This window comes from Giraffa tippelskirchi, chromosome 6 (assembly GCF_054371585.1).
Source record: "Giraffa tippelskirchi isolate mGirTip1 chromosome 6, T2T-mGirTip1v1.2.pri, whole genome shotgun sequence".
NCBI classification, from domain to species: Eukaryota; Metazoa; Chordata; class Mammalia; order Artiodactyla; family Giraffidae; genus Giraffa; species Giraffa tippelskirchi.
The window spans coordinates 141,868,211-141,895,443 of record NC_137280.1 but is presented as its reverse complement, the minus strand read 5'-3'; the positions used below and the strand labels follow the sequence as shown (position 1 = coordinate 141,895,443).

At 41.5% G+C, this 27,233-nt stretch overlaps 1 protein-coding gene across 10 annotated transcripts in view; it reads right to left on the bottom strand.

The window, feature by feature from the left end:
- Positions 1-27,233, bottom strand: part of LOC145510122 (uncharacterized) — an 838,825-nt gene that overhangs the window by 463,179 nt on the left and 348,413 nt on the right. For 6 of the 10 annotated variants that reach the window (XR_014056705.1, XR_014056704.1, XR_014056713.1 and 3 more), the window contains one exon: positions 6,713-6,808. The exons of 2 other annotated variants lie outside the window; for them this stretch is intronic. The gene's annotated coding sequence lies outside the window, so the exon portion shown is untranslated. Of the gene's footprint in view, positions 1-4,646; positions 6,809-7,135; positions 8,192-27,233 lie in introns of those variants that run through there. 2 more of the 10 variants (XR_014056712.1, XR_014056707.1) reach the window with 2 other exon arrangements.

Genomic DNA, 27,233 nt, shown 5'->3' with positions numbered 1-27,233 from the left:
GAAATTACATACATGGTTCATTATATTCCTTTTGCACAGAGCTGATCTAAAAGATTTAGGAGTTCCCTGGTGGTCTAGTGGTTGAGAATCTGCCTGCCAATGCAGGGGTCCCGGGTCCCATCCCTGGTCTGGGGAGATTCCATATGCCACACGGCAACTAAACCCACGTACCACAGCTACTGAGCCCACAGTCTAGAGCCCATGAGCCACAACTACTGAGTGCATGTGTGGCAACTGCTGAAACCTACATGCCCTAGAGCCCATGCTCCACAACAGGAGAAGCCACCACATTGAGAAGCCTGCCCACCACAGCTAGAGAGCAGCCCCAAATTGCCACAAGAAAGCTTGTACACAGCAACAAAGACCTAGTACAATCAAAAGCAAATTAATAAAAAATTTTAGATAAATTAAAGTGTTTAAAAAGATAAAAGATTTAGAGTGCACAGGAAGCAGGGATACCTAACCAAGATCTGGGGAAAGCCTCCTAAGAGACAATTTCTAATGTGAAACCTAAAGGAAGAGGAGGAATGTGATAAGAAAAGAGAGAAAAGAAGAGTGTTGCTAACAGAGGGAATGGCTGTTCAAAGGCCCAGAGACTGCCTGGATCCAGATTAGTATCATTTCCAGTGCACTGCACCTTCTCTTCCCCAGGCCACCAAATATTCTATAGATCACTGCTTCTAAAACCACTAGACATTCTTTATTTAGTATGAAACATCTCCGAAACCACCCACAGATATTAAGGACTTGGGAAAGAGTACTACGTTCATATTTCGTGTATCTTAAAGCTAAATATGGATTCCACTCTTGCATGGGTTCCTGATTCATTCAAAATGTGCAGCAATTTTTTATGTGTACAAATGAATATTCTTTAAGCAGACAACTTACAGGAAAGCAAACATCATATTACTCCCAGTAAGTGTAAGGACAATTAGCTGTGATGAGGACAGGCAGATGGTCTGGTGCAGGGGCAGGAGAGGAGTCAGAGGCGAAGGATGGGTGCAAACGGGATGCTAGGAGGCCATCTAGCACAATGGTGAGGACTCAGACCCTGACAGCTCCACTACTTACCAGCTGTGTGACACTGGACAATCTCATAACCACTGAGTCTCAGTTTCCTCATTGGTAAATGAGGGAAGGAGCAGCACCTACGATAGAATGTCCCAACTGCAACACTGCAGACATGCAGGCCAGACAATTCTCTGTTGGGAGGGTCTGTTTGTGCACTGCAGGAGCAGCATCTCAAGTCTTTACTGATCAGATGCCAGGAGCACCCCTCACCTGGGTTGTGACAACCACGAATGTCTCCAGACATCATCAAGTGTCTCCCAGGGTACAAAATCACTGCCCACTGAGAACCACTGATCCACTGAATGAGTCATTGTGAGGATTAAATAGAATCCTGCGTGAGAAGTGGAGGCACAGTGCTCAATAAAGGTTTACTAAATAAACACCTAAAACAAAGGGAGGAAAAGCTCCTATAGGGATGACAATGGCCCTGAGAAGATCTGTACTTTGTGAATTTAACCAGCCACCACTTTAGCCCAGGAACTTCCATCTATTCCCTCTCCTCCTCTCCCCTCACCCTAAGAAGCTAGGCCATGGGTCTCCAGAGTAATGTGGGCAGAAAGGCCCTGCAAATGGGACATGACTGCCTCAATGGATTTAATGGTGCTTTTTAAATGTGGATAATTATGGGGCCTCTTCTAAGCAAGTGCACCAGTGGCAGGAGGCGGTGGGCTCTGGGGCACCGTGGGCCCACATAGCTCAGCTCCGTCGAGCTGATGGTAATGTTATTAAATGTGCTCTCTCCTTTTATTAGGCATCTTAATAACCTTTAAGTTGCACCCAGGAGAGTTGGTGCAGAAAAGGAATTCTGGCCAACCTAATTTGTATTTGAAAATACCCCATAGGCCAACGGAACAAGATTCAGATGAATTTCACAGGCAGCTGAGGGCTACACAAGGCAAGTGTTTCCAAGTTGCACTCCATTGTTGAATGCAAAAAGCCTGCCTCGCTGCCTTCCCCATCCCCAGGCTTTGTCCTCCTTTTCTGCCCTTGTCCCTGCATCCCCACACATGCATATGCAGCTTGCACTCTAGCTGCTGGTTAACAAAAAGATGTAATGAGGGTGCTCCCTTGTCTATAGTGAAATGATGATAGGAGTGCATGCTTACTGACCATTTATTACCATGAGCCAGACCCTAGTGCATTCCTGAGAACAACTCAAAAGGTAAAGCACTCTCATACACTTAGCCCCATCATACAGTTAAGGAAAATGCAGTTCGGAAAGATTAGCATCTTGCTTGAAAGAATTGTACAACTAGACAATTACAGAGTATGGACATAAACTTTATTCCATCTAACTCCCAAACTGCTGGTCTTCACCACCACTTAACATTTTTTTCAGTAACGGGGTGGTAACAGGGAGCGAGTCCATTTATTAGTTTACCAAGACTAGGTGACATATTCCAAACATATGTGAAGTGCTGGTAAAAGACAGTGCCCCTACTCTCAGAGACTTCATAATGAAAACTATACACAATGGAAAGAACATTTTAAAGGACTCAGGAAAGAGGAGTCATAACTCTCATTCAACAAACATTTAGTGAGAAGCTACTGTACTCCAGGGGGCTTTCCTGGTGACTCAGAGGGTAAAGGATCTGCCTGCAGTGTAGAAAACCCAGGTCAGGAAGACCCCCTGGAAAGGGGAATGGCTACTTACTCTAGCATTCTTGCCTGGAGAATCCCATGAACATAGGAGCCTGGTAGGCTATAGTCCATGGGGTTGCAAAGAGTCAGACACAGCTGAACAACTAACACTCAACTATACTCCACGCAGTGTTCTAGCTATGGAGGGATATTGCCATGGCCACAAGTAAAGGCAATGGATTTGAGAAACTTTGCAGGTATAGAACAACTTGCCAGTCTTGACTGCTAGTGTAAGAAACAGAGAGAAAGCAAAGAGGACTCTGCTTACCTAGTGCAAGAGAGACAACAAAATTCTATAGGGCAATTATACTTCAATAAAAAATAAACAAAAAAGAGAGTAGCTGGGGTGGAAGGGTGGGATTTGGGGAAGAAGTGAGTTTGTTTCCAGATATGTTAAGATAGATTCGCCATGAGACATTGTATTAGTCTCCTGTTGCTGCTGTAACAAACTGCCATGAATTTAGTGGCTTTAAACAACACAAGTTTAACTTTTTAGATCAGAACTCTAAGATGAGCCTCAAGAGAATAAAAATCAAGGTGTTTGCAGGGCTGGTTCCTTTTGGAGGGTTCAGGGGAGAATCCACTCCTTGTCTCTTCTAGATTTCAGAAGCTGCTGGCATTTCTTGGCTCCTGGCCACATCTCTGTTTCCATCATCACATAGTTCTTCTCTGCCCTCCTGTGTCCCTATTCTAACCACTGCTGTAATCACATAATTCCCAATGGAATAATCCAGGAGAATTTTTCCATCTCAAGAACCTTAACTGAATCACATGAGCAAAGCACATGAAATATTCTTAATGAGATGGGAATGAATACCAGACCAATTACCTGCCTCTTGAGAAACCTGTATGCAGGACAAGAAATAACAGAACTTGACATGGAACAACGGACTGGTTCAAAATTAGGAAAAGAGTATGTCAAGGCTATATATTGTTATCTTGCTGATTTAATTTATATGCAGAGTATATTATGTGAATTGCCGGGCAGGATGAAGCACAAGGTGGAATCAAGATTGCTGGCAAAAACATCAACAACTTCAGATATGCAGATAATATCATTCTAATGGCAGAAAGTGAAGAGGAACTAAAGAGCCTCTTGATGAAGGTGAAAGAGGAGTGAAAAAGCTGGCTTAAAACTCAGCATTCGAAAATGAAGATCATGGCATCTGATCCCAACTTCATGGCAAATAGATGGAGGAAATGTGAAAAGAGTATCAGATTTCATTTTCTTGGGCTCCAAAAGCACTGCAGATGGTGACTGCAGCCATGAAATTAAAAGATGCTTTCTTCTTGGAAGAACAGCTATGACAAGCCTAGACAGTGTATTAAAAAGCAGAGACATCACTTTTTGGACAAAGGTCTATATACTCAAAGCTATGGTTTTTCCAGTAGTCATGAATGAATGTGAGAGTTGGACTATAAAGAAGACTGAGCACCAAAGACTTGATACTTTCAATCTGTGGTGCTAGAGAAGACTCTTGAGAGTCCCTTGAACAGCCAGGAGATCAAACCAGTCAAACCTAAAAGAAATCAACCCTGAATATTGATTGGATGGACTGGTGCTGAAGCTGAAACTCCAATACTTTGGCCACCTGATGCAAAGAGCTGATTCACTGGAAAAGACCCTAATGCTGGGAAAGATTGCCAGCAAGAGGAGAAGGGGGTGACAGAGGATGAGATGGTTGGATGGCATCATCTACTCAATGGACATGAGTTTGAGCAAACTCCGGAAGATAGTGAAGGACAGGGAAGCCTGGCATGCTGCAGTTCATAGGGTCACAAAGAGATGGACATGACTTAGTGACTGAACAACAACAGCAACAAGGTAAGATTGACAGGTTCCGGGGACTGGGACATGGACATATTTCAGGAAGCCATTATTCCGCCTACTACTACTATTTTTCAGGAAGAGATGCTGAAATAATAGACATTAATTCACTCAATAATCATTTATTAAGCAGCTTGTATTGTGTCCAGAAGATAATCACACCCAATGACTTGATTCAGAACTCATCTGCATAGCTCATAGGTGATGGGTATATAGAGAGTGAAAATCAGAGAACTGAAGAAAACATTTTGGGGAAATCTACACATTTATTGAATAGACAGGAAAGGGAGAGCCAATGTGAATTTGTCCAGGTTAAGACACACAGCACCATTTATAGAGATTTATTTGTATTATATGAGTGACTATAGGTGATCATATATACGTGGGCTTTCCCAGTGGTTCAGTGGAAAAGAATCTGCCTACAATGCAGGAAACGCAGAAGACACAGCTTCAATCCCTGTGTCGGGAAGATCCCCTGGAGGAGGACCTGGCAACCCACTCCAGTATTCTTGCCTGAAGAATCCCATGGACAGAGGAGCCTGATGGGCTGTGGTCCATAGGATCACAAAGAGTCGGACACGACTGAAGCGACTTAGCACACACACATATATGTGGAATGTGATTTCAAAATATGCTGTCTGTTGGTGGTATTAGGGAGGAATCCAAGTAGATTCTTCTTGAGCAACAGCATCTCTGGAAAGTCTGTTCTCCAGGCTATGATCACCACTGGTGATTGTGGTTCTGGCCTGTTCTTTCCCCCTCCCTATCTCAGCCAAGTGCAGCCATTAAGCACTTCGCATCCAATCACTACAGCCTGAGCTCTTGGCTGCGCCAGTAATGGAGGCAGCAAGAATTTAATCCATGGCAGCCTCAGGTGCAGAAAGATGATACTAAATATTTCATTCCTGGGATGATGGGAACTGGAAGCCCCTGGAGAGGATCTGGCTGAATCTTTTAAGTGAGCCCTTCCAGGAATCCATTGGGTAGCCATGCTATTGGCAATAACGCCTGAACTCGGGCCTTAACTTCCCAGTGGGAAGGGAAGCAGCATTAACGTGAAACAGTGCTAAAAGGCCAGCTCCAACTCTGGTTCGAAGAAATTAATTTTTAAAAAAATTTCTACTTTCAGAGGTTTCCTGTCACCTCTTTGGAGCCAAAAGACATTTGTCACCCATTTTTTCCCCCTTTTTTGTTTTCTGCATAGAGCCAAACGAAAGGAGAATAAAAAGATCTAACAAAGAGAAATCATTTAAGGTACATTTCTTCTCTTCAGGAAATTACCTGCTTTGGCTTACGTCTTTAATGCCTCTCAGTCTTTAATAGCTAGCACAAGAAAGACAGTAAGTGTGAGAATGGAAGAGAGAAAAACATGCATTATCTTGGTGGGAAATTGCATAGATTTTGTTGGTAAGTAAATACCATTTGTTAAGCACTGAAGTATTAAAATGAAAAAAGAGACTGATTTTCCTTAAAAAATTAAGTGTTTGGAAAAACTGGATTAGATTTTTTTCATTACTCTTCACAAAATTGAAAACAGATGGTGTGACTATAAACTTAAAAAAAGAGAGAGAGAAAGTGGAAAAGGTCAGCTGCAGTGAAACAGGGAAGTAAGATGACCTGAAATATGACCCCTTTGACCTGAAAACCTGAATTCAGATCTGGTTTGTGACCTTGGTTGGAGCTGCAGTCCCTGAAGGAATGAGGTGTGAATTGGAAATCAAAGGACAGGGAGCAGGAAGCTGGGCTCCCACAGGCACTTGGATGTGCCCACCCCACCTCTCCTCCCAGCTCTGCCCTCCTTCCAGAGAAAGCCCCTGCGGGAAGCTCTACTCCCCAGCCCAGTGGCTTTTGCCTCCTCTGAACTTCTTTGCTGACTGGACCACACCCTGTGTCATGGATCCTGCTTACTCAGTGCTCTGTGGTGACCTAAATAGAAAGGAAATACAAAAGAGAGGGGTATATATATATACATAGAGCTGATCCACTTTGTTGTACAATAGAAACTAACACAACATTGAAAAACAGCTATACTCCAATAAACATTAATTTAAAGAAGTAAATAAGGTAAAATAAAAGAAAGGATGAAAAAGATATAGAGAGTTCCTTAAGGAGGAATTGGGTGGCAACCATTAGGAGCATGCGTGATCCCTTTCCCTGCACCCAAACTATTACCTGTTTCCTAGATTAGCCTGAGGTTGGCTTGATATGTAGATAGAGCAAATATTTAGGCATGTTTGTATCCTCTGCATTTCCATGGAGTGGTAACTGCTAAAGGAAATGTGAAAGATGACTTCAGGTGGTAGTACATAGATATTCTCTAAAGAGAAAACATTACACATAATAAGCATTACCATAGCCTACATAGACAGCATTTTCTATTTAGTATCAATGAAACTGCTTGGTATCCTACAAATATGCATATTAAGAAACTCTCAAAATATCATGACTATGAAATATAATAAATGTATATTAGCTTTCAAAATTAAATTAATATAGAAAAGTATTAACAAAAGTTCACATGAAAATTTAGATATGGAAAAAACTCATAAAGATGATTGATGTACCAAAGCTAAAGTGTTAGAAAACACTGCCTTATGCCATTTAGTAATTTTTAATTGTCTAAAAATTGTTTGTCAGTTGAGTATATCCCAAATACTATTTTTTTGCTTATTATTATCATAGTATTTTTTATCCTGAAAAAAAATCTCAAGAATAAAGAAATAGAAGCTTTCAGAGCAATGACACGTTGTTGCTTTGATAGTCAAGGCAATGAACTCGGGAATAAGAGCAGTCAGTTCAGTTCAGTCACTCAGTTGTGCCCAACTCTTTGCGACCCCATGAACCGCAGCACGCCAGGCCTCTCTGTCCATCACCAACTCCCGGAGTCCACCCAGACCCATGTCCATTGAGTCGGTGATGCCATCCAACCATCCCATCCTCTGTCGTCCCCTTCTCCTCCTGCCCTCAATCTTTCCCAGCATCAGGGTCTATTCAAATGAGTCAGCTCTTCGCATCAGGTGGCCAAAGGATTGGAGTTTCAGCTTCAACATCAGTCCTTCCAATGAACACCAGGACTGATCTCCTTTAGGATGGACTGGTTGGATCTCCTTGCAGTCCAAGGGACTCTCAAGAGCCTTCTCCAACACCACAGTTCAAAAGCATCAATTCTTTGGCACTCAGCTTTCTTTATAGTCCAACTTTCACATCCATACATGACCACTGGAAAAACCATAGCCTTGACTAGACAGACCTTTGTTGGCAAAATAATGTCTCTGCTTTTCAATATGCTGTCTAGGTTGGTCATAACATTCCTTCCAAGGAGTAAGTGTCTTTTAATTTCATGGCTGCAATCACCATCTACAGTGATTTTGGAGCCCCCCAAAATAAAGTCAGCCACTGTTTCCTCTGTTTCCCCATCTATTTGCCATGAAGTGATGGGACCAGATGCCATGATCTTAGTTTTTTGAATGTTGAGCTTTAAGCCAACTTTTTCACTCTCCTCTTTCACTTTCATCAAGAGGCTCTTTAGTTCTTCTTCACTTTCTACCATAAGGTTGGTGTCATCTGCATATCTGAGGTTATTGATATTTCTCCCAGCAATCTTGATTCCAGCTTGTGCTTCCTCCAGCCCAGCGTTTCTCATGATGTACTCTGCATGGAGTAAGAGCAGATCTCTGTTCAAGTTCTGGCACTATTGTTTTCTATCTGAACTTCTAAATGTATATAATTATGTACTCAGTGCCTCAGTTAAAGTGTTATGAGAAGGAAATTAAATAATGCTTGAGGGACTTCCCTGGTGGTCCAGTGGTTAAGAATTCATCTGCCTATGCTGGTGACACGGGTTCTATCCCTGATAGGAGAACCTAAGATCCCACATGCCACAGGACAACTAACAAAGCCTGAGTGCCACAACTAGAGAGCCCACATGCTGCAACTAAAAATCAATGCAGCCAGATAAATAAATAGTTAAAAAATAATATTACTTGCAAAGCACTAGCTTGGTGCCTGGCACATAGAAAGAACCCAATGCATAGCAGCTGTTAATTTTAACAATAATAGTAGCATCAACAGTAACAATAAAAATTGACATTTGTATGGAAATTCATATCTTTTAAAGGGCTTTTATCCAACCATTAGCATTTGTCTAACCCATCTCCTAGGTACCAAGTACTGTGCAAAACTCAGGGATTCAACCCTAGAATGAGAAACATGACTTCAGGGTAGGCAGGGTAGAGACACAGACTCTAGAATCAAGTTGCCTATTATCAAGGCCAAACTTTGCTACCTCTAGTTGTGTGGCCTTAGGCAAGTTGCTTACCTTTCCATGCTTCAGTTTTCTCATCAGTAAAGTAGGAATAATTATAATAACCGTCTTTGTAGGTTGTTGTGAGGATTAAATGAGTCTAGGTATTTAAAGTATATCAACATGATCAGAAATGTACCTGCACATAATACAGTCAGTCTGCTTTAGCTTTTATTGTTGTAGTTGCTTGACCTCACAAGGCTATCATACAGTCTTCCACATTCCTTAAAATGGGCAGCTGCTTTCCAAACTTTGCATTTGCCGCAAATTATACTCAAGGAACAAAGGTGTAGCTATATAAGGATGTTTGAGCTTTATCTATTGAGAACATTTTGCCACTGAGCTCAACCAATTACTTCATATAGATTCAGATAAGCCAGTTTTATAATTAGAGTAGAAGGTCACCTGCAGTGTGTATTATCCCAGTCACTAGGAAAATTTCCACCATCATCTGCTATACTTAGACACTAGAGCATGCAAACATAGATACACACACACACACACACACACACCTCCTATTGTGTGAAACTTCCTTATTGAAAGTTGTGCTATTCATGTAAATATCAAACAAAGCAACAACATGCTTCGCACATGAACCTCAGGACAATTTAGAGCATGGAGTCTTCTGTAGGAATAACAGTGATTGTCCAAACACATCTATACTATCTGTGCAGGGCCAAGAAGAAATATAAAAAGGCTAATTCTTTTATAATCCAACCTTTTTTTTTGCTATTATAGAAAATCCAGACAGGTATCTGAACAGTCAGATTCAACATGTAGATAACAAAGCTGCATGACCCAGCCCCAGTAAGTGTCATACCACCCATTCTTTTGACAAGTGAAATCAGCCAAGTCAAGACATTCCGGCCAGAAACTGTGGCTGCTCCCTGTGGTGGAAAAAACTGCCTCAATCCAGGCTGTGTCAGTGTAGCCCCAGACATAAAGGTGATGAAGAGCTGTTTTCAAAGCCCAAAGTCTTGCCTCAGGACCATTTAGAAAACACTGCTGGCTAGGGAGCCATCATACACACAAGTCAATGAAATATTACTCTTAATTGAGTGGGCCGTTTGAGAATGCAACCAAGAGCATGTCCAAGGAGTCAGCACTCCCCTTTACAACTCCCTAAGCCCCTCCTGGGTTAGTATCCATTTAAAGAAAGAGAAAAAAAGACCACTTTCATCACTTAAGTGTAAATGAATCAAAGTATGCTATGGATAGTGGAGCAATCAGCTTCCCCTAACGATTGATCTGTTTAAGGAAATGAAGGGCTATTTATTCCAGATGTGGTGTTCCTAGAGCACACTGCTGGGTCATGGGTTCTTGACTCCCCAAAATTCCACAGACACAGGAGGATATTCAGGAGTTCAGCTGGGATGAAGAATACAGGAGAACTGTGGCCTATAAAAATGAGAAAGCTTTGGAAGAATCAGATCTAATCACCAAGGGCAAGCGAACTTGATCTCTAAGTCATTCTTCAAATTTTCACTTAGAAGACTCTTGGAGAAGCCACTTCTGGAAAAAGCAGTATCTTTCAATACTAAAGAGGCATACTAAAGTCAGCATTAGCAAACTGGTTTGCTTTCTTTGACCCAAATAGTTTTTTATTGTTTTCAAGTGAAAGAAAGTGAAAGTGAAATCACTCAGTCATGTCCGACTCTTTGTGACCCCGTGGACTGTAGCCCACCAGGCTTCTCCGTCCAGGGGATTTTCCAGGCAAGAATACTGGAGTGGGTTGCCATTTCCTTCTCCAGGAGATCTTCCCGACCCAGAGATTGAACCCAGGTCTCTGTGTTTTATTGTTTTTAAGTAGTTGTCAGTATTTAAAAATCAGGATATTTCACTGGGATTTTGCATCTCTTGAAGATCATATGATCCTCTGTTTCTATCTGGAGAGAGTCAGCTGCAGCTGAGCAGCAGATACCTCTTTCTACAGTCCCCATGGTCTCCACCTGACTTCCTTGACACATGTGTGTTAGCATGGCTTTCACAGACACTGACTTTGCAACTGTCATCATGAAGTTGCTCTGATGCCTGTATAGACATCAATACAGAAACCAATTCTGATCCTCTGGACCTGACTAAGCATATATGTTATGGACTGAATGTAAAGAAAAATTCATCTCCAATTGGCTTGACGCGAACCCTCACCCAAAAGAAGCCTCATGCTGGGTGGTGACAAATTGGCTCATTTAGATATTCTCTCTTGAAAAGTGTGACTCATCTGTGATGTAACCTGAGCTAGCTCTCAGTTTTCCATGAGGACTGTTGTACATCAAAGTATTAAAAGTATCAGAATCCTTGCTCACTGAGGGTCACTAAACTTCACAATAAATTCCTATTTCTGAAGATAATCCAAGTTTATCTCTTTTTAGCAATATTAAAGACAAAAATATGTGCCTTCTGCATATCTCAAAGCTCACCAACATGGGATGATACTGTTGTATGAGAAAGCATAGCAGAATATATGTAACATATATTCCATAAGTATAAGCTTAAAAACAAAATCTACAAATGAAAATTTTCACCTATATCTTCTTTAAAATCTTCACTTTTGTTTTCTCTTTCCTACCATGGGCTATCCAAATATAACTTGTATATCCTTACATTTTCTACTTGTGTCCCTAGAACTCCTTTCTCACTGGTATATTCTTCTCTTTTCCTCTGCATTTAATTGACTAAATCCATATATGAAGGCTTAATTCAAGTTCCAACAAAGCCTTTCCAACAAAACTTTTCCAACAAAGCCTTCTCTGACTATCCCAAGTATAGAATGAACTCCCATTCATCTGTAATCTAATCTGTGAATTGGTAGATATTCCAAAACTGTCCAGATAGTTGCAATGAAAATAATATTGTTGTTCACTAGCACAGCAACCTGAAAGTGGCAACGAGAAAGAACGATATCTACTTTTCCTCCTCATATCATGATCAGTATCTGGAACTGTATGATTTGACATGGATGCTTCTCATTGCTCCAAAGTTTAGAGGCATTTCACCTCAAAATTCCTGTAATAAATTCTTTATACTAATAGCAAATGTCTGCTTCACAATCACTGTTGCTACTGATCCAGATATGGCAAAATTGTAGGATATTAAAATAAGAATTTTAAAAATCTCTGCTGGAGAATAAAGCAATGAAACAGAGTCGATAGGACTAGTTGCTGAATTCATTTCAGGGTGTGAAGAAAGAAGCAACTGAGGATGATTCCTAGGTCTCAAGATTAAACCACTGAGTGAACAGTGGGCTCTTTCTGATACAAGAGACACCGAGGGAGATATGGGAAATTTCTTGGGAGTGATAAGGAAATCAAGAGTTTTGGCCACATTAAATTAGAGGTGCCTATCAGACATCCAAATGGACGAATGTGAAGGCAAGTGTGTGAGTCTGGTACTGAGGAGAAGTATAAAAGTTAGAAATATAAATTTGTGAGTTATTACTCTAGAGATGATATTCAGAGCCATGGTACTGGATCAGGTTACCTAAGGAGTAAAGATGGAGAGGGGGAAAAAAAAGAGGGCTGAAGAAAGCACTCTAGAGGCAGCTAGCCAGAGTAAGAAGAGGTAGCCAGGGAGGTACGAGGAACACCAAGAGACTGTGGCGTAGCACAAGTCATGTGGAAGAAGAAGGAGGAGTGGTCAGCTGTGACAAATACTGATGACAGGATAAACAAGATGAGGCTTGACTATCAGTCATCTAATTTAACAAAATGGCAGTCTGAGCTGTGGAGATTAAAGCATGATTAGACAGAAAGGATGGAGAAGGAAATGGCAACCCACTCCAGTACTCTTGCCTGGAAAATCCCATGGACAGAGGGTAGGCTGCAGTCCATGGGGTCGCTAAGGGTCGAACACGACTGAGCGACTTCACTTTCACTTTTCACTTTCATGCATTGGAGAAGGAAATGGCAACCTACTCCAGTGTTCTTGCCTGGAGAATCCCAGGGACGGGGGAGCCTGGTGGGCTGCCGTCTATGGGGTCGCACAGAGTCGGACACGACTGAAGCGACTTAGCAGCAGCAGCAGCAGCAGACAGAAAGGAGAGAATGATAGATACAATACAGTAAAATCTTCTTAGATGTTTAGTATAAAGGAAAGCAGCTATATTTGTGGTTAATTGTCCACAAAGGGCAAAAGTCGAAGCAGGAAGACCAACTGGAGGTTATTAATCCTAGTGATAAGACATGTTGACCTCTCAGGTATAAGATGGTTATCCAATTCCACTAAAACCTAGAAAAATAAAGCAGCTTTGCTTCCAACATTTTGGCATAATGGAAGAGTTGAGGGCATAATGTTTGCTTTTTCAAAAGACAAAATTAAAAGTATTAGAAATAAGGAGAACCTCATATTATCTAATCAACCATAATTGTCAGTCAACTGCCATTTTCCATGTAAAGAAACTAAGGCTACAGAGATGAAATTATGTGTCCAAGGATGGGATTTCTCTGTGTAGAAACAAAATGAGAAACTGGAATGCCCTGTTTAATACTGTCTCTTCACAGCACAAGCTTCCTCATGTAAGAAACTACAGCACATCAAAACTCCATTCAACCAAAGTCAAGAGGGAGAAATTTTTGCTTCATAGAGGCAGAAATTTTAAAGTAAAGGTTAAGAATATGAGCTTTAGGCTCCAGTTCACACTTGGCCAATTATTACCTACATCACCTTGGCCAACTTACTTGCCTCCTCTAAACCTCAGGTTTTGCATTTATAAAGTAGGATAATAATCATACCTGCTTCATAGAGTTTTTATGAGGATGAACTGAACTGATGTTCATAAAGTCATAACGCCAGACATGCAGTAAGGATTTCATAAAGATAGGCATTGGTATGACTCTTTGTCTTATTATCTCTAGTGGTTCAGATATAAATCCAGAAGCTAAACTCAAATCTTTGTGAAGAATCTTAATAATTGAGAATGATTAGGAAGCGATAGCCCAAGGAGAGAAAAGATTATGACTGAAGTCATCAAGGTGGTGGTATGGGACATACTTGAGGAAAAGTAAAAGAGAAAACAATGACAAAACTTTATTTATGGGCTTAAATCATAGAGAGAAAAAAGGAAATTCAAGTTCACGTAGATAAGAAGTTTAATTTTTTGGAAAATGCTAGTCTATCACATCTGGGGATTTTCCCATGATTCACAAAGCACAGCTATGAGTATTTGATTCCCCAACCCTGCAAGATAAACTAGGCAGTTACTGTCATTACTGTGCCCATTTTAGAGATAAACAAATGAGGCTAAGAGAGATTAAGAAATTCATTCAAGGGTTTGAAATCTAATAGGTGCCTGAGCCCAGACTAAAGCTCAGGTCTTCAGAATTTTCCATTTAGGTGTCTGATTACTTGAGGGAGCCTAAGTACAGCTTCTGTAGCATTTGATGATTTTATGATGTGCTTTGGGATTTATGGATGTTATTTTGTTTGTACCTCTCCACCTCATAATCTACCATGGTAGTGTCTGCCTTTTGTCTATGAAACATATAAAAGCACCCAGAGGTTGTTAAGTGGTGGGTGCATCCAATAAACACATAAATCATAAAAATACAAAAAGCATATGATGACTGGTTTCCTTTCTGACAAATCTGTTTCCTTCCTGACAAGAGATGCTGCCCTGTGGTTCCTCATGTGGGGAAATAAATGTCATAAGTTATCAACCATTTAGTATTATGACTTATATGCACCTGGAGTCCTGGGGGGATTTAAATTTCAAATTGAGGCACATCATTTATGAGAGCTGGCCTAGTCTAGCACATAGGCAAAGTCAGTGGGTTCCTTTAAGGTGTTATTTGAGAACCCTTAAAAATGTCTCTCCTGTCCCCAAAATATTTTTTCTCACTATCTTGACAGTCTGTAAAACTTCTACCTTTATGCAATTCTTTGGACTAAGTTATTAAAGGTCCTTCCTTCGTTATTCCAAAAATATCTGTTACACTATGATGTGCATGGGGTCGCTAAGAGTCAGACACGACTGAGCGACTTCACTTTCACTTTTCCCTTTCATGCACTGGAGAAGGAAATGGCAACCCACTACAGTATTCTTGCCTGGAGAATCCCAGGGATGGCGGAGCCTGGTGGGCTGCCGTCTATAGGGTCGCACAGAGTTGGACACGACTGAAGCGACTTAGCAGCAGCGGCAGCATGATGTCTCAGATACTGTTCTAGGTGTTGAAGATACAGCTGTAAGCAAGACAAAGATCTTACCCTCATGGACCTTCTATGCCACTGAGGGGTGGAAGGGTAGATAAAAGGCAGGGTTGGGAGACAGGAAGTAAATAAGTAGATAAATAGAATATTGTTAAAATGTTTCCATTAAACAAATATCAATTACAGTGCCTACTATGTGCAAAGTTATCATAGGTCTTGAGAGAGTTTACACAGAAAGTTATTAGAATAATTTGTCAGATTAGTCAGCCGGTCATTAACAACCTCAAAGAAATTCAGATAGTATCAGGCCCTGTACAGTTTCTGCTCTCTCTGCATCTCCCCTCCCTGTCCTTGAAATCATCTGGTACCACTTTATCTGTAGCACCAGTCAGTTCTCACCATTCATGGATGGAAAATTTTAAGCAATGTCAGTATCCAACTCTTGGGAACTCCTCAAATTATCCTGAGCTTCCCTCACTTGCTCAAAAAATATTCTTGAGTGTCTATTATGGATTAAAGGTTAGAGATACAAAGATGCATGAGATAATCCCTACTCTAAAGACCTTACAGCCTCTAGCAAGAATAGAGACAAGTGAAAAATGAGTTACAGCCCAGATGCTGAAGCCCTATTATTACTCAGACTTCCCTGCTAGTCCTTCTAAATAAATTCATCATCTAGATTTCCACTGGTCCAGAGAAGTGCTGTCCAGTAGAATTTTCTACAGTGAAGGAAACATTCTAAATGTATGCTGTCAAATATAGTAGCCACTTGCCACATTTTGAGTTGAACTGTGACAAGTGCAACCAAGAAACTAAATATTCTATTTTATTTTAATTAATTTAAATATAAGTCTAAGTAACTATATGGAGCTAGTGGCTACCATATTGGGACAGTTCAAGTCTAGAATTATGCATGTTGCCAGGATGAGTAAGTCTTGATATGAGCTCTTAGATCCAGATTCTGTGAGGATATAGTTCCCATGAGCCTATAGTTCTGCCAGTTCCCATGGGAGACTCGCCAAAACTATTGCCATTTTCCTAGAAGTTTGCTTGGACTTTTCTACTTGGAGGACATTTTTTCTCCATGCTGTGATTCATGACCCAGGCACCTCTCATCTTATAGCTCCATATCATCCCCAAGGGCCTCAGAGACCTCTATTTGTAAGCTGTAGATAGGAAGAGAGTAAGCAGAAAAGGCACACTGACTTCTTGAAAAACCCAGATAGAAAGCGTTTCTCTCCCATTCCAGTGAAGAAATAGTCATGTGGCCACACTTGGATTCAAAGGAAGCAGGGAAATGTATAGGCAACTGCCTCCCAATGATAGCTGCATTCTCTGGAAAGAGGATAGCAAATTTTCTGGTGGACAGCTATCCATCCTTGTAACAACCAGCACTATCCCTCTGTTGGAATTCTGGAGTTGAGCTGAGAAAGCACCTAATACATGGCCCCAAGTAAAAGCTACTGCTCTGTCAGTGAACATAGGAATGGCATTAATAAAAGTGTCACCAAACTCAATTTTCTAAACAGGAATTCAGAGGGTAAATTTGTGGCAAACATCTAAGGACAAAATGCCCTTCATAACTAAGCAGAGAATGTCTCCCGCCTTGTGAATGAGAGAAAGCTTCCATATTTGCACTGGTTCTTCTCAAACTAGACTTTCAACTACCTTCATTTACCAGAAAGTGTGCTGATGAGCCCAGTTGTGATCTTTCCCCATCCCCTCTCCACCCTCCATGATCAGCTTCAAAAGTGCCAGACCTTTTGATAGCTGGAGTCCAGTTGGAGGGGAGAATTTAGGAAGTGTGAAACAGAACGTTACTCTCACCTTCTTAGCCCTGAAATACTAAAGCTATACATGTCAGAACAAGAGGAAAAGTTTGAATATTTGTAATTTATGGCTTTTATTTTTGTTTTGGCAGCTTCAGCTTCAGAGGTTTCCTCGATGGTGAGACCACATAGAATGCATTGCTCTGTTGTCAGGATCATGAATTACAGTTGTATTGATGACACTGGAACAGTGTTATATGAGTATCTTTCCAGGAATAAATACAATGTAAGCTGTATATTTCTTGTTGTTTATTAGAATGGCCTGAATCACTAAAGCAGGAACATTCCTATGCCAGACAATTCTTCCCTAGTAATTTCACTGTTCCTTTACTGCAAGAGAAATTAGATTATCAATACATACACTCACCTCTGTAATCATATTAACACTAAAAACTGTGCATAAATTTACATTATGAAAAGTGATCAATGATTCCAATGCTATTACTCTATAGATAACAGAACCTCTTTGCTAGAACTGTTGTGAGATATAAATAAGATAATATATAAAAAGCACTTAGCACAGTCTCTACGACATAATAAACACTTACCAATATCAGCTTTAATTATTTTAATTAGGCTATATGCTGCTGCTGCTGTGAAGCCGCTTCAGTCGTGTCCGACTCTGTGCGACCCTACAGACGGCAGCCCACCAGGCTCCCCCGTCCCTGGGATTCTCCAGGCAAGAACACTGGAGTGGGTTGCCATTTCCTTCTCCAGTGCATGAAAGTGAAAAGTGAAAGTGAAGTCGCTCAGTAGTGTCTGACTCTTAGCGACCCCATGGACTGTAGCCTACCAGGCTCCTCCATCCATGGGATTTTCCAGTCAAGAGTACTGAAGTGGGGTGCCATTGCCTTCTCCGAATTAAGCTATATAGTGGGCATATATTATCCTTTTGGATACTAACACTTCAGTTTTCTTTTGAGAAACATTTCTACACTAATATCAACCTATGTAGTTGGCAGTGGATAACTATCATGATCTCCAGTCTCCAAGGGTGAACTCATGCTAAACTTGATCAAGTAGTGAGTAACTGACCAGTTCAGGGATTGGTAGGTGATCCATGCCAAGCCACAAAAGCATCCCCCAGAGATCTGCTGAAACCAATGAAAGAAAAGTGGCCTAAGATTTCTGTTATCTTCCTAGCTGGTAGAAGCTTAGAGCAGTCAAGGATCAACCTGTGGTGAGGGTGAACATACAGATAAAGTCAACAGAAAGGAAAGAAATTCTAAGAGATGGAGAGAGAACAAGACCTCAAGATAATATTTAGAACTCTGGGCCTGAAGAATTTCCCTCGCCCTTAAAAATTTTCCACTCTTCTCTAGAGCTTATTTGCATGGGATTTTGTCATTTTCAACATAAAAAAGGTTAAAAAAGAGAGAGAGAGCTATTAGGAGAATCTAATAATCAACAGGCATCTTTTATAAGTGAGAGCATTTGAATAATAACTAAAATATAAAATTTACAATCATTTTCAAGTTTACAGAGGGCTTTCATATGTTACCACATATCGGTTTATTAACACAAGCTGATACAACAGATCAACTTTAAAAGCTTAGCACAAAAAGGTTGTGCACAAAAAGGTTGTCTCATTCTCATCACACTCCACAAGACCTAGGTATAATAGATAGCCCTTTTCCACCTTGTCGCTACACATTTCTGAAACACATGGTCCTCATGGCAGGGAAGGAGACCGCTGGAGGATCACACATGAGGACATATAAGCCCAGTCATGAAAATAATGTACATCATTCCTGTCCACATTCTATTGGCCAGACTCAGTCACATGGCTCCAACTAAGCCACAAGGGAGGCTGGGAAGTGTAATCTTCCTATAAGCTCACAAAGAGGAAATAGCATGGTGAGTGTGACATTATGTTTGCCACATCTCCTTTAATTTGTTCCATTAGCTCCCCTTACCAGACAAGCAAGAACCCAGGGGTCTGGACCCAAATTGGATTAATGGGTCCCAGGAGTCTATCTGAGGTACAAGATCAAGAGTTTATTACAGAATTTGAAACTAACTTTAGTGTTCTGAGTGGCAACATCCCGTAGTAAAGCTAAAAGTAACCTGCCAATCTAAAGAAGTCAGAGGGAGGTAAAAGAAATCAAGTACAAGTTCATAGGATGGATCCAGAGAAAGCAGATCCTGATCAGAAAAAACAAAGTGGAGGCTTGGAGGTATAGTCTGTAGGAATTCCTCAGCTATGAAAACAGACATGGTCTCTTTTTCTAAAGGGCAAGAAGCTTCCACCAAGCAGAAAAGCATGGGTACTCATAGTATATCCTTGACATAGGCAGGGTGGATATTCCTAATCCTGTTTGATGGTGAGGCTCAGAGAGGTGAGGGATTTGCCCAAGGTCATGCAGCTGGTAAAATGTAAAAATAAGATTGAAATCAAGTCTCTAACATTCAATTCATGATGCAGGAGTTGGACTATTAAACCCATTCAGCCCTTTCCACTCTCTCTGCCCTCAGCAAATCCATGTGCCTGTTGATAAGCAAGAAAAGGAGGCAACTGATCCAAGATGTTCAAGTTTCTACTTAGCCAGGAATGTGTTGGAATTTCCACATCTCCTTTTATTTGTTCCATCAGCTCCCCTTACCAGACAAGCAGGAGCCCAGGGGTCTAATGGACCCAAACTGGACTAATGAGTCCCAGGAGTCTATCTGCGGTACAAGATCAGGGGTTGATTACTAAGGTGAGTGTCACAGAGTCTGTGACTGTGTTCCTTCTTTCCTTATTTGAAATAGTATGTGAGCTTTCACTGTCCCTGAGTCCTGGGAGCTGAGTTGGGTATATTACCCCTGTGTCGTCTCTGCCCTTGAAAATCCCTCTGTTAATATTTGTCACAGAGTGCTGTGATGGCTCATTCAGCTGTCTGCATCCTCCTATCTGTGATGGCAGAAATGATGCCTGTCTAAAACTCACCAATGCCCATCAAGACCTAGCATAGGACCTGGCACACAGTAGGCATTCAATAAATATTTATTGAATTAATGAATGAATGGATAATCAAATAACATTTCTTCTATGGTTCTAGAATTTCTATCCGAACTAGAATTATTCAGCTCTCTCCCTAGTCTCTAATCTCTATGAGGGCAGGTATCCCAACTGCCAGAATCTCCATGAGTATAGTCCCTACAGCACAGTTTCTGGCACAGTGAAGATACTCAGCATGTATATGTGTGGAAACATAAGTGAGAGAAAAATAGCTATAGCAATTTTGATAACAATTTCTATAGCTAGATTTTACACTTAGAGTAAGCTTTTCATAAATCAGCCCTGCTTGTATCACCCTCTTTAAACTCTTCTCTGGCTGCTTATTTTGCTTTTAGTGTCCAGACAAAACTCCTTAAAATTACGTCCCCTCCAGAGCCTGCTTGGAGCCCTAACCAGGATAGGCCAGTATCTGTGAGTCACAAACCTTGAGATTCTGATGGGAGCTATGGCCCCCTCCCCCTAGGGGAGAAAAAACAAACAAACAACCAGGCATATGTTCATTTACGAGGATATATTTTGCATGCAATTTTATAAGGTTGATGAATTCTCTGATGTCTAATCCTGGGTCCTCCTGGGGCCCATAACTCCAGGTTGGAGGTATCTCAGCAGCCCATCTAATCAGTCCTCAGAGTGAAGAGAGAGGTCAGTTCTGCCAAGGGCCTCCCTGCAGCTCCTCAAATACCAGGAAGCCCACCCTAACCTGAGTGCTAGTTCTGTTAGTTACCAATTCAGAATGACTTTTCAGAGCAATCCCTCAGTCTCCCATGATACTTGTCTGACAACTCCTTAATCTTGGCAAGAGCTGCATTAAACCAACCTGTCATCGTCATCACCACACACAGCGGCAGCTCAGAGAAAGATGCACACTCACTCAAAGCAGACTGTACAAACCGTTAAGAAGAAACTAGAATTTGCGGGGCCTGTTGATCCACAACAAACACTCAGGAACAGACAGACAGGGCATGACAAGAGGCACTAGGCCAAATTCAGGCTTGAGGAAGGCTGCTTCCATCCTAGGAGCTGTCATGAGTCTTCAAAAGGAATGTTTAAACAATCACTCCTCTCGAAACTCAGGTCCATGCCCCATCGGATTAAAACAAAGGAATGGAACCTTGAAATAAAAAGGTGTCAGGGGGAATTTTCTGAGAATGGCATTTATTTTGACAAATTCAAAGAGCCCTGTGGTTACCTTGGTTCTGGAGAAACTGTTTTATCAGTTACTTTTGTGACCTGTGAAATTCTAGACCCTTTCAAAAGAAAAAGTGAAATTAGATTCATCTGACACCCCAAAATATTTTGGAAACCTAAAGGACAGGAAAACCACAATAGAAAAGCATGATTGGTCAAGTACCTCTTCTGGGTTAACCCTTTAATGAAATCCATAGTTTATCAGATAACTACTATGATAGTTGTGAACTATCATTTTCGGGTCCTTTATTGTGTGCTAAGTACTTTTAAATTCTTTTTTCAAACATTTATTGAGAGTCCATTCTGGTAGATTAGATTGATTGCAAAATTGGCCCTAATTCTTCACCCTCCCACCTTGAGCAAAGTGACGTGATCATGACCCTAGGCTTTGGCAGGCAACTCACTTTGGCCAGTGGGATATAAGCAGATATGAAACAAATAGAGACTTGAAAAAGCATTTCCACCTGCATTCTGGTACCTCTGCCATTACTGTGAAAATGAGCTTGGACTAGCATTCTACAGGAGGAGGGCTCTGTGGAATAGAACCAAGTTGCCCCAGGCACCACAGACAACAGTGAGCTGACACTCAGACCCACGAGCAAGCCCCAGACAAGACCAGTAGACCTACCTAGCCAACATCCAACTAACGCTTGACATGTGAACAATCCACACACACATTACTGCTTGCTATTGTACACCATAACAGTTTTGTGAATAGCTGTTATGTGGAATCATGGCAATAGATAGCTGATACACCAACTATGCACCGAGCACTAATCTAAAACATGGTATATAAGATAAAATGGGTAAGGCCCTTCTTCTTGCATTCTAGACTATGTTGCCTAATTCAAAATGTATAATAACTTTATAAAGTAAGCTATAGTTCCATTCACACATGAGGAGAGCAAGGCATAAAATGACTACATTACTTGCCCAAGGCATTGTTTAGTTACTAAATCGTGTCCAACTCTTTTCTGATTCCATGGACTGTAGCCTTCCAGGCTCCTCTGTCCGTGGGATTCTCCAGGCAAGATGACTAGAGTAGGCTGCCATTTCCTTCTCCACAGGATCTTTCCGACCCAGGGATTGAAACCGCATCTCCTACATTGGCAGGTAGATTCTTTACTACTGAGCCACCAGGGAAACCCACCCAAGAAATTACAGCCAGAAAATAGAACCAGGATTCCATTTCAAGCTCTACGATGTGGTGGATGAGATGAATAATTATCTGAAAGGTGAGAATAATGAGAACACATACCACAAGAATTATTGTGAGGATTATGTGAGATCATGCATGTCAAAGAGCTTAGCAGTGGGCTCTGTACATAGGAAACTCAAGAACGTCTTGTCATGGATAACACTGTTCTGCTGTCATTATTATCCTAGCTGTTGTTGCTGTGATAGTGTCAGAACCCAGAGCCTCTTTAACCAGTTCTCTATTATTGGATTGCCTCTGGTCTAGTTTCCTGTCCTTTCTGCCTAAACAGTATATAGATAGGACTGACTGATAAGCCTGGTATATGTCACTCCTTCTTTTCATAGGGAAACAATCAAGTTTAATAACCTTTCTCCATCTGAACCCAGAGCAGGTATTGGCCATCTCTGATAGATTCACAACTGAAGGAGAGTGTCAAACCACTCTGCTTATTTAACTAAGCATGGGGTCCTTCTAAGTTAGCCCCTTCTTCATGGGATTATTTTGAGGAATAAATGAACAGAGCATTTCCAGTCCTTGCAATGTCTGGCAAAGAGTGAATATTCAATAGTAATGATGTAAACTGTGATAGCCATCATTACATGTTTGCTGAAGTAATGAAGGGAATCCCACAAATGTGTACCCCTTTGACCTTTTCAAAATTCTTGGAAGACCATTTGCTCACATGATTTTTGTAAATAGTTCTGAGAAGCAGGCAGAGTGAAGTCTTCTCTGTCTCACAGCTAAAGAAACAGAAGCTGAGAGAGTGTTTGAGAATTCCCAGAGGCTACACACTAGGAAGGGTTAAAGTCAGTCTAGAATCAGGGATCCCCCCAGCCCTGTCATCTTTCCTCCGAGTCCTCCTGGCTCCAAGCTACACCTGGCCCTGACAAAATTGCCATGTGGACAGCATTTACTTATCTCAGGTTTCGATTAAGGACTTTCTTTGCATAGAGATACACACCAGAGGCTCCCAATTCATTCTGTGGAGTCACATAACACCCCTTGACTCGTACTATAATGTAACCATGTCTTGTGAGCAAACCATAGGCTTCCAAAGAAAGAGGGGACAGGGAGACTCGTCCAGGGGACAATTAGCACACATGCCCTGGAGTGAGACATGGAAATTTGAATCCTGGCTCTACCATGTAACAGCATGGGCAAGCTCTTAACCTGGATAGTTTCAATATTGACAAGTAGGGTAATACTGACACTTTGGGATAGAAATTTCTTTGCTTTGAGGAGATGACCTTTGCATTATAGGATATTTTGCAGCAAAACTAGCCTCTACCCACTAGATGCCAGCAGCACACCCAAGCCCTACTCCTAGCTGTGACAACCAAAAGTGTCTTCAGACTACAAATTGCCCCCTTTGGGAGCTGGGGGACAAAATCACTCCCAGATGAGAACCACTGACTAATCCTCTCTGAGCTTCAATGCCCTCAACTATAATCTCAAGCTGCTGCTGCTGCTAAGTCGTTTCAGTCATGACCTACTCACTCTGTGCGACCCCATAGATGGCACCCCACCAGGCTCCCCCGTCCCTGGGATTCTCCAGGCAAGAACACTGTAGTGGGTTGCCATTTCTTTCTCCAATGCATAAAAGTAAAAGTGAAAGTGAAGTCGCTCAGCCGTGTCTGACTCTTAGAGACCCCATGGACTGCAGCCTACCAGGCTCCTCCATCCAGGGGATTTTCCAGGCAAGAGTACTGGAGTGGGTTGCCATTGCCTTCTCCAATAATCTCAAGACGATAATGATAAAGATGTCTACTTCATCAGGCTCTGAGGGTTGATGAGATGATTGCATACTGGTGTGGCATAGGGCCTGGCACACAGTTAGATGATCAATAAATATTACATGCTGTTATTATTACAGTATCAACCAAGGAACAGAGATTTTTGTTAAGAGCCCCATTAGCTTACCAAATTTCAAGTTGAAAATTCCATTCAGCAAATAGGTATTGAAGGTCCATCCATCTCTACAGGTATTTTTCCAACTACTGGGAATTACAGGTTGAATAAGATTTAAACCCTACTCTCAAGGAGCTCCCTGCTACCAAGTGGAAAGCTCACAACCCAGGTCTGGTTCAAATTCTAGCTCTCCCACTTCCATGACTGACTTAAGGCAACTTGGCCACATTTGCAAGAGTCTTTATTATCTCATCTCTAAAACAGAGATAGTAATAAAAATCCCTAAGAGAGTAAGTTCCTAACCATTTAGCTACACTGTCTCTCAACAACACCCATGTCCCCCAGTTTCCTGTCTGATTTCTTTCCCCTCACCATACTGCCTGCAGCAGAAAGAATAAGTTCATAGCATTCCCCAACGGAAGATGCTATTTCCTTCCTGTCAACATCTACAATCCTCCAGGAGGTGACTGGGGTCTGAGCTCTGGACTCAGACTTAAACTCATGGCCTTCAAAAAGTCACTGCACTTCTCTCATCCATCAGTTTATTCACCTCTGCGATGGGGATAACAATGGTGCCTACTTCACTGGGCTCTTAGGATAAAGTGAGATCTCTCATGTAAAGCACAACAGAAAGCCCAGCACAGAGGAAGCACAGGATACCCTGTCTCCACGGGATACCCTGTCTCCATGGCAATGATGGTGTTGAGAAGGGGAGGAGGATGCTGACAGAGAAGGAGGAAGATGTGGCTCTCCATGGCCTGATCCAATAGCCTTTTGTGAACTAACACAGAAACCCTAAACTCAGTCTCCTTCCCAGACCCTGGGGCATAACCTGCAAACCTTTCAACACCAAAACCTCCTCTCCTCCCCAGGCCCTCCTGGGCCAAATGTAACAGCTTTTTCACAAGCTCTCACCGAACAATTCAAGTGGATTAAAATATGTATGTATATATTTATGTGGACAAGAAAGACGGAAAGCGTAACTTCTAGTTAGAGCCTAAATTTCCTGCCTCCAAAGCCCAGCTGGATAGCAGGAGTTCTAACAGAAAACAGCCACACAATTAGCTGGAGTTCTGTAGCTGTCTGCAGCGGACTGCTTACGCCGTTGTCTCAATAGGTGGTCTCCCAGTTCATCAGTTCATAAATAAGTAATTTGAAATGTGTTCCTGAGGGAAATTTTCCTCCTGCTCTCCCCAACAGACTGTACTCATCAGTTTTCCTGTTCTCCAGGTAGCTGCCGTCCTCATTTATAATGGCCAGAGGAACTACGCTGTTCTAATTCCTGCTTCATTACATTGTCTAATGTGAGCTTTCACCAGCCTTGCACTCTACATTTCTTTATATTGATAAGAAAAAAAAAAGTTGCATACATTATTTGTTGGTACTTTGAAGGTAGGTTTGCTAGTGGTTTAAGTGTAATATTTTTACATACAAAACAAGATGGACAAGTGGAGCTCTGGACAGAGGTTTGGAAATGTTAATCAGCTCTCAAGAGGCACATATGTGTGCATACACAGAGTGCACAAACCACACACAACACAAACCATCACCTGTCTTTTACCTCTTGTACCATGGTTCCTGCACACATCACACATTTAGACTGGCAGATATTTTTGTACACATCTTGATGCATTGTTTCAGCCCTATATTTTTTTCCACTCGAAAAAATACACAACCAGATCAAAAGCACCTGGTGACTTAGGAAAACCAGGGTCCCCCACTGGCGAAGCTAATGGAGTCACTAATTTGCCTGGCCAATAAAACCAATGATTTCTGTACTAAAAGCCTTTGAGTGAAGCCTCCAGGGCTTGCTCCAGGGGTAATGGAGAGGGGTTAGTTTCCTCTTAGCCAATAACCTAATTATTTTTTTAAAGCACTAACTGTACCTTTCATTATAATAATGCATATAATTGATTTTACTGATTATGTCTTTCATGGCATCTATTAGTTACTGGGAACTATATTTACTTCTTTTTGTTGTTTTTATGATTGTTTAGCTTTGGAGTCTCATAATAGGTAATTAATAAAATATGTTAATCTGAGAGTAATTTACCTAATGAGATCTTCAGGAATGCTTTTCTCTCCTGAAAAAGGAATTCCTCCAAAGGCTTTTGTGAAAGAAAAAGCTTTTCTGTGAAGTCTTGGCACAATCTGAAACCTAAATTCAGATGTACTCATTTCTTTTCCTAGCCTCTGAAAGCTAAAGAATCCCATCAAAAGGATTTGAAAGTGAAAGTCAAAGACCATCCAGTTTCAGAGAAAACTCTCCCCTTCTCTGGCCTGATTGCATAATCAACACCCTCTCCCTCAGTGACCACCATGTTAACCATGAGTAGAGTTGGCCTTCCAGCTATCAGATGGCTCTGTAAGAATAAGACTATCATTTAGGAGGAGAGTAAGATTATTGTGATATAAGAAAAACAAAGCCAAAAGGATGAGATGAAGAGAAGAAAGGAAAGGAGGCTAAACAAGGACAATCTTTTGACTACAGGAGACTTTCAACACAGAACACATCACATGGTGAGAGAGGATGACAAAAATCTAGCCTGATCTCCCCTTGGCAGGAGCAATTCACCTAGACCTGTGACATGGGCCAGTGTATGGAGGAGCTCATTCTCTGGGATGCTGGTCAGACAGGACAAAGGATGTATGCAACAGAGTGGTGCTTCACACTGCGTGTCTGGAAGGAGGTAGATCTGGCTCTCATGCAGTTCTGCACCTGGGACCTGGTAGCCTCAGTCATGTCATTTCTTCTCTCCTCACCATATTACCTTTCATCTTCAAGATGGGGAGTGGACAACTGTACTACCCCTGTTAGATCCATAAGACTGATGGAGACATGTCTGTAATGAAGGCAAACAGAGCTTGGTATTCACTAGGGTTTCTCAACCTCAGTAAGACTGACATTTGGGTCCAGTAATTCTCTGTTGATGGCGGGGCGGGGGGTGGGGCAGGAGTTGCATTGTATTTTGTACAGTGGCATCTCTGCTTCTAGCCAGTGGGTGCTAATAGCACTCCTCTTTCCTCAATTGTGGCAATCAAAATTGTATCCAGATATTCTCCAATACAGGAGATCAAACCAATCAATCCTAAAGGAATATTCATTGGAAGGACTGATGCTG